This window comes from Primulina eburnea, chromosome 14, assembly GCF_022965805.1.
Source record: "Primulina eburnea isolate SZY01 chromosome 14, ASM2296580v1, whole genome shotgun sequence".
Taxonomy (NCBI): Eukaryota; Viridiplantae; Streptophyta; class Magnoliopsida; order Lamiales; family Gesneriaceae; genus Primulina; species Primulina eburnea.
This window is the reverse complement of record NC_133114.1, coordinates 6,231,219-6,240,062: the sequence shown is the minus strand read 5'-3', so window position 1 is coordinate 6,240,062 and position 8,844 is coordinate 6,231,219. Positions and strand designations below refer to the sequence as shown.

Sequence of the window (8,844 nt, the reverse complement as noted above, 5' to 3'; positions counted from 1 at the left end):
ATCATCAAATTGGCAGACAAGTATTTTTTCTCAAACTCCAACAAACATTCTACTACAAGCCGCTTAGCTAAAACCACTTGTCCCATGGTGTAGAAACCGACATCAACAAATTTAATAACACGTAGGGTAGTTTATGCTTCTTAACAAACATTGATGCGATGAATGAATACAATACCCCAGTGTCAATTAATACATATGCATGGATACCACATAAAAGGAAATTACCTGCAATGATTCTCTCGTTTTACTCCTCAGCTTGCTCTTGGTTTAGGGCAAACACATGTCCTAGACGAGTGAGCGTTGGTGAGATCCTTGTGATACCCCTCCACCCCGAGAACCTTGAGCAGGAAAATATTTTTGTTGCATAGTGGCCTCAGATTGTTTTCCACTGTAAGACCCTACCATAGAACCTCCGTCTCCACTATGATTCTCCAAGTTAAGGCAATCTTTCTCCATGTGATCAAAACAACCGCAATTGAAACAAACATCTTTCACTTCTTAGACAATTCTCCGTCTGGTGATTGCCTCCACAGTGGCCACATTGCATCTTCTTCCTACAAAAACTGTGCACCCTTCCAGAACCATAAGAAGAAGAAGATACATAATTCGTGAAAGACTGACCCCTCGGTCCCAATGAACAAGAACTTTTGCTAGATTGCGTAGACTTCCTCCTAGAAATACTGCTCTAGGCTTGACGACAACGATTCACTGAACCTTTCTACGAATTTGGATCGTCATGGACATAAACCCGATAAAAAATCTCCTAGTTCAAAACGTGAGAATATTTTGCAACAGAATTTTCACTGATATGAGCAGCATACGACAACAGATCCGTAAAATACTTTTGGTAATCCTCAATGCCCAAATCACCTTGCTTAATAGTCAACACTTCCATATCCTTCGCCTGATGAAGAGCTGGCGGAAAGTGATGATTTGTGAAAGCCTAATGGAAATGTTTCCGACGAATCCGTCCATGCTGCTGAACTAGAATGACGGAAACAGGTTTCCACCATTTCTGAGCTTTTTCCTTGAATCATAAAATCGGATATCTCCATCTTCTCAACCTTGTCACAGTGAAACACTCGAAAACACTATTTCATGATATCGACCCAAGCTTCAGCAAAATCAACATTCTCATCTTCTGTCAATGGTGGAGTCACGGTTCCGACGTTTCCTTTCAACATGATCTTGGTGACGCCTTCCATCACGATCTCTATAACGATGTTCTTGGCCAGTCTCATCGTCGCCATAACAGCCATGTCCAACACTTCTGTGATTGCTTCCGTCTCCTGATATCTGAAAGGAAACAAAAATCAAATTCGAAAACCTCGAAACAGAATTACTAATGTTCTAAAAATATTTGCATGCTCCGATACCACTAAATGTAGTGCCCTTAACTGAGCCACTACTAAAAAGACTAATAAGCATTCAAAACTTAAATTTAATAACAACAATTAAACAGTGGAAACCAAATAACTTAATCATCTTACAACCCAAACGAAAACAGAACAATAACGACAATCTTAAACGCTAATACAACCATATCAAAAAACATAATCCTGCACGAGAATACGTGAAAACTAAATAAAAACCTCCACTGGATCACCACCGAAAATCCAATTGATCTAGCCACTGACCCGGCCGTCTGAACCGTCCAACCTAAGACCTACTCCGTGGAATGGGTTGCCCAAGATGAAAACAAGGACGTGAGCGACAATCGCCCAATAAGAGAATGTACGAGTATACAAAGTGATATGATACATGTGAAATGCAATATGCTCGGATATCAAGGATCAAATCAAGAATCTCATGCTCGGTCTAGAGGCGCCTGAGTGTGTAGTCTCTGATTTTCCCTATGAATGTTTTGGCTCTCACACTCATCATCAAGACGTGGACCTATAATGTCCACGCTCATCAGAACCCACGGGTCCCATCGGACAGTGTAGCTCTCAATGCCTAAGTGTCCACAAAACAGAACATTGATGAGCAGCCCCGACAAACGAGGTATATCTCAAAAGATACCAGACGCAACATGATATGTCATGCATAATATGCCTAAGCAGTAAAACATATATCATGAAACAATAAATATGCAGCATATAAGTTCGTATACTATGCTTGGATATCTCAGTTAGTATATCATGTACCTCATTAAAATAATCTGACAGAAAGCTTACTCGTCTGAACCTAACAATACCAACATAATGAAATCACCATCAAGCCAGATCCTGAATTACCAAACATGCTTCAAAGTTCTTCATAGTGATCCTTAAATCACAATTTAAAATTTGAGGATTACACATGCGTCCGTCATCAGCTCGCTGATGATGTCTCTATCTGTGTCCCAGTTCACCAACCCCTCCTCGAGTCGACACTAGCTCTGAAGCTTCCCGACACTAAACTGTGCTAGAAATTTGCAAGAAAACCTAAGGTATATGGCTAGAACTCAAGAGAGAGTAGCTGAAGGAAGTGGTGAAGGAAACAAATGAAATCTGCTTTTATTTATTGGGTGCATCTAGACTAGATCAAAAAATCTGAATAAATATTATCTGTCATGTGTCAGAATTTCATTCGTCTAGTTAGATTTCTTGAGATAATGTAAACTGAAGTATATTGGGTTGTCCCTTTTAAATTTGATGGATCCTAAAAGGTTGATCTCGAATTATCAATTTCTTAATCATACCAAATTAACAACCCTTTAATCATCTCATAATTAGTATTTCATTCAAAATAAGGATGCAGATCATTACACTTATGAGCCCCACTCTCATCTCCTTATGGTCGGTCTGAGTAGGAAGTAACCGACCTGGATGGTTCCTGTTGGTGAACGGGTAAGGTAAGCCCAGGTCGGATGGTCTGGAAACGTGGAGGGGGGGACAGTCTGTAGTGCCCTTACCCGAGCCACTACTAAACAGACTAATAAACATACAACATTCATGTAACGCCCCGAAAATTTAAAGGTCCACGCGAACCAAATACATGCAATTATTAAATTCCTTTGTATTTTAATTAAATGTTTTAATTGCATTATTAATTATGTTGTGCATACTTGCATGTTTAAATTATATTTTCTGCATGGTTGCATTAAAATTGTATTTTTAGGAATATTCAAGTGACGATCGAGGAACGGGGACCGAGGGCTGAAAGATGTAAAATATTTTTTAAATGATTATTTTTAATTATTTAAAATATGGTCGATGCTTTTTAGTATTTTCGAAAATAAAGGGTTTTGAGGTGATTTTATACGCCGGGACGTAAATTTTATCTGGTTGGTTTTTCAAGAAAAATACGAACTTTTTAGCAGTCCGGCTAATAAATTCACAAATTTATTTTTACCAAAACTTTGTTGATATTTTATTTAAAACCTAATTAGACTAATGAGCTTAATTTAATGGCTTAATAGGCCTTAGCCTAATTAGTAAACTAATTAGCCATTTTATTAATATAAAAACACCCAAAAACCCTACCATGAAACAAAAACTCACGGCAATCACTTTTCAATTCTGAAAAACTCTTTCAACCACACACCATCACACACGGCACTACACACACACAACTTTTGAAGGATTTTCGAAGGGTTCAAGGGACTTCAAGCCAAGGTTTCGATCCGTTCTTCGTCGTCAACGGATATTCGAGCGTATTTAACGCAAAGGCACGCCATACATCTCCTTTTCTCGTCTATCACATCATATTATTGTTTAAATTATATTTGAATGAAAAGCATGAGGTTTTTATGAATATTTTCGCAACTATTCATATGCATGAGTTTAACTCTTGGTTGTTGATCCAAAAATCATGTTTAATTGGTGTTAAGGGGCTGCCATGGTTAGGGTATGAATTAAGGGTGTTTTAAACAAGTTTAGGGGTCTTAGAACACACTAAAACTCTGCAAACGACAAAGGAAACAAGATGGGACCAGGTTGCTGTCATGGGAGTAAAGGAGTTCGGTTTTGTGTCCTTGTTGGCATGGCTGGACTGGGCTTGGTTCCAGGGCTAGCCAGAGCCGTGAGGGGTCTGAGCAGGGGTCCTAGCCATGCTAGGGTTCGAAAAAGGTGGGTTGGGAGGAGTCCCATCCATCGAGGACTCCCACCCGAGAGATCAACTTGCTGTCACGTTTGTGCAGCTGCTGTGCAGGGATTCAGGGGGCTCGGTCTGGGCCTTTGGCTGGGTTGAACTAGGTCCTTTAGGGTCTAGAGAAGGTGGTCTAAGGTTGGGGCAGGGGCTGCTAGGGGTTGGTTCAAGCAGGACAAGAGAAAGAACCAGATACGCACAGGTTGCTGTCCTTGAAGTCCAGGGGTTCGCAGCTTGCTTTCTAGGGCGTGGGCTGGCATGGGTAGGGCCTGGGCTTGGTCCAGGGGTGGTCATGGTCGACTGGGCACGGGGGTGGCTCGGATGGAGGTGACCTAAGCTAGCTAGGAGTCCTAATACAACTAGAACACAAGACATACACATATGCAGAAAAATTGGGTCATGTTCAGTAGGCTTTTTGAGCGGCTTAGGGTCATGTTTTGGGGCTGGGCTTGCACAGTAGGGTCCCTAGATGGGTTGGCTAGGTTTTGGCTCGAGGTGGCTCTGGCGTGGCTCGGGTAAATTGGGAGATGGCTCGGTGTGTTCGTCGAAGGGTCTAAAACGAAAATTAAAAGGCTAAAAATTGATTCCATGGGTCCACGGGGGTGGCTCATGACATGGAAGGGTAGAATAAATAATAAAAAGTCTATGTTAAAAATTTGGGATCAAAATAACGAGTTTTGGATTTATTCGGAATTTAATCGCCGCACGAAACGTCAATTAACGAGTTAATTGAAAAGCCTAGTTTTATGCCTTATAAAATTATGAAAAATTAGATTTAAGCTTAAATAATTATTATAAGTCTAAGTTTTTAATTTGGGAATTTTATATTAATGTTTAGTTTAATTCGGGATTAAAACGCATAAATACGTCTTATTTAAAGATTAATTTAAAAGTCCTCGATTTATGCTAAATGAAAATATGAGAAAATTTGTGTAGGCTTAAATAATTATTTGGGACATGTTAGAGTTATTGGAATTAAGAAAATGTCAAAAACGTGAAATTTTACGTCTAGGGATAAAACGGTCATTTTACACCTAGAAATTAGTAAACGTCATGGCAGTGTCCTGAATGCTGTTTTATATGCTAATATGATTATTTGGAATGTTTATGAATTTTTATATGTTCAAATGTTATTTTAACTGTTCATGGATATGTATATGTTAAAATGTTATTTTTAAAACGTTTATGGATTTTATGGTTTAATTATGGACATTTCAAAGACATGTTGCATGCTTGGTTTAAAAGAAAAACGTTATATGCATGTTTAAATTTTTATAAAGTGATGAGAATATGAAACGTTGAAGGAAGTGAAGTAATTGTGACTAATACGATGATATGTTGGAAATTTCGTGAGGGTTATGGTCCCAGTGGGAGCCCGACGATCGTGTTTCCTTGGATACGGACATGTAGATGTATACGATGATATGTTAATACGTAAGGCCAAGGCCCAGTTGACCGGTGAGAGTGTTGCTGGTGTCCCCGCCGCCCAGTACTGTGGTTACATGTAGATGGATCCATCGCCCAACACGTAGACGTAGACGTAGATGAACACGAAAGTCACAATTAACGATCTGAATTCAACGAAAGGAAAAAAGAATACGTATATGTTGATGATGATATGTATATGAACATGTTGATGATGACATGGATATGTTTATGAAAATGTTTATGAAAAAGGAATATGAAAATGTTTTTATTTAAAGTCTTATGCATCATGAAAATGTTTATGAAAACGATTATGTTTAATTTTATGCATCTTCATGGAAAAAGATATTTTAAGTACTAGTATTTTTCACCGTTATATGTTGACTGTATTACGTATTACTCGTTATCAAGATTATGGTGTGTTGAGTCTTTAGACTCACTAGGTGTGATGGATGCAGGTTATCATGATAATGCTAATGGAGGTCTTGATGGTTGATCCGACTGGACTGAAGGTGCACATGACCCGAGGACCGACGCTAGTTTCCGCATATATGTTATGATTTATGTTAAAAGATTTTATGACTTTTATCATGATTATGAATGATTTTTGAGAGGTTATAGTATGGGCTATACTTTTCAAATGTTATTTTCAGATTTAGAAAAATGTTAGTCGGTTGTTTATTTTAAAATGATGTCAGAAATATTTTATGAAATTTTATAGTTCGGCCGAATGCTATGTGAGGTTTAAAAAAAAAAAAATTTCTAGTACTTTTAAAGCAATAAAAAGAGCAGGACGTTTCAATTCAACTTAATAACAACACTTAAACAGTGGAAACCAAATACTTAATCATCTTACAATCCAAACGAAAACAAAACAATAACAGCAGTCTTAAACATTAATACAACCATAACGAAAACATGATTTTGAACGGGGAAACGATAAACCACATAGAACCTCCACTGGATCACCACCGAAAACCCAACTGCTCTATTCACTGCCTTGGTAGTCCGAACCGTCCAACCTAAGACCTGTCCTGTGGAATGGGGTTCCCAAGATGAAAACAAGGACGTGAGCGACAATCGCCCAATATGATAATGTACGAGTATACAAACTGATATGATGCATGCGAAATACAATATGCTCGGATATTAAGGATCAAGTCAAGAATCTCATGCTTAGTCTAGAGGCGTCTGAGTGTGTAGTCTCTGATCTTCCCTAGGCATGTTTTGGCTCCCACACTCATCATCAAGACGTGGAACTGCAATGTCCAGGTCATCAGAGCCCCCAAGGTCCTGTCGGACACTGTAGCTCTCGATGCCCCATCGTCCACAATACAGAATAGGGCTGAACGGCCCCAACAAACGAGGTATATCTCAAAAGATATCAGGCTCAACATGATATGTCATGCATAATATGCCAAAGCAATAAAACATATGCAACAGATAAATATGCAGCATATAAGTGTGTATACTACGCTTGGATATCTCAGTCAGTACATCACATAACTCACTAAAACAATCTGACAGAAAGCTCTGAACCTAGACAATACCAACATAATGAAATCACTATCAAACCAAAACAAACATGCTATAAGTTCTCCCTAATGATCCTTAAATCACTACCTAAGGATTTAGGATTATACCTGCGTCCGTCGTCAGCCCGCTGATGATGTCTCGATCTCAGTTCACCGACCCCTCCTCGAGTTGATACTAGCTCCGAAACTTCCCGACACCAAATTGACCTAGAAACTAGTTAGAAAACCAAAGAGATACGACTAGAACTCTCTCTGAAGGATGCAGTGAAGGAAACAAAAGAATTCGGCTTCCATTTATAGGCTGCATCTGGACTATTTCGGAAAATCCGAACCAATCTTATCTGCCACGTGTCAGAATATCATTGGTCTAGTTGGATTTCTCGAGATAATGTAATCTGAAGTAGATCAGATTATCCATTTAAAATTCGGTGGATACCAACAGCTTAATCCCGGATTATCAATTCCTTAATAATACTTAATTAACAACTCATTAATTATCTCTTAATTAATACTTCATTCAAAATAAGGATTCGAGTCATTACACAGTCCCCTCGATTACCCGTGGACAAAGTCGAGGATCACTTAACTTAATCTTCTCGGGTACCCTACCTTGCCTGGTCATGGAAGATCCCAAAGTGCTGCAAGTGCCCGGGATGCCAAGGGCATCCCTGCCTGGCCAGAAACTTTTCCACCTAGACAGTATCACTCAACCCTATCTTTCCAGACCAAGAGTATGAGCCCTTGTGGGGACCCGGGCTCTAAATCGAATTCTATCTGGGATTAAATGGATCTGTGAGAAAATGTGGGTCAAATTTTTGCTTTTTAACATTAAATCAAATGTTAATACTAAGCATAATTTTTCTTTATTAATTTACAACAGACATAAGGTTCAAACATAATAAACGTGTCTTGTTCTAATACATCACTCCAAACTAGTGTTTAATACAAAATACCAAAATACAAGTAGTCCAAATCTAATAAAAGCCACTAGTCATCTTCTGCGCCCGTAGTCACCACTCTATCTCGAACTCATCTCTGTCGTGACCCAGATCCTGCCCTACCTGTTGTTATGCACACATACAGACATAACAACAGCCGGAAACTCCGGTGAGAACACATCCCAGTATAAAACATGTATACATGCATATGCATAATAAAATCATAAAACACAATATCATGCATGTGATCAAACTCATAGGTTCCATAGTCTATGAAACCAACATATATAAGCATGCAATGCAAATCAACTCATGTCTTGACTCTACTCTAGGGATCCCGGGGTGAATAAGACGTCACTGTCTGTTACCTACCCTCCCAATCGGGGCAACTGTACGTCTTACTCCTAGACTTCGGTCGTGTCTGTATCGAATGTCTACAATCGGAGGAAGTCTGCTCCTATGCGTCGATACACCGAACGTCTAGTTTTGACAAATCTGTCAATGACTCTCCTATCTCAATGCTTGAATATAAATCTATAGACAAAGCATGATCATATCAATAGATTTGAATATAAATCTATAAACAAATCCAAAACATATCAAAAGATACAATAATAAATCTAGTATGTGATTTTGTTGGGAAACTCCAATCAAATCTGATTCGAGTCGTATCTTCCCTGCAATCACATGAATTATACCTTTCGTCGTACAAAATCTGTCGATGTCGAAGTCTCGCTATCAAAGTTGCCAATACAAATCTGAAATGGCAATGTTGAATGTTCAATATCAATCTCTATTCAATTCAACACATTCACAATCTAAAATCAATCTTGACGGTATAACGGCGTGATCTCGCAGTACCAATCAGCTCAAAT

The 8,844-nt window shown here is 38.8% G+C and overlaps 1 long non-coding RNA gene across 1 annotated transcript; it reads left to right on the top strand.

Annotated features, from left to right (window-relative positions):
• The first annotated feature begins 2,155 nt into the window (after positions 1-2,155).
• Positions 2,156-7,297, top strand: LOC140813232 (uncharacterized). The gene is made up of 2 exons (XR_012113855.1): positions 2,156-2,252; positions 7,132-7,297. It is a non-coding gene; the product is annotated as an uncharacterized lncRNA (long non-coding RNA).
• Positions 7,298-8,844: the final 1,547 nt, after the last annotated feature.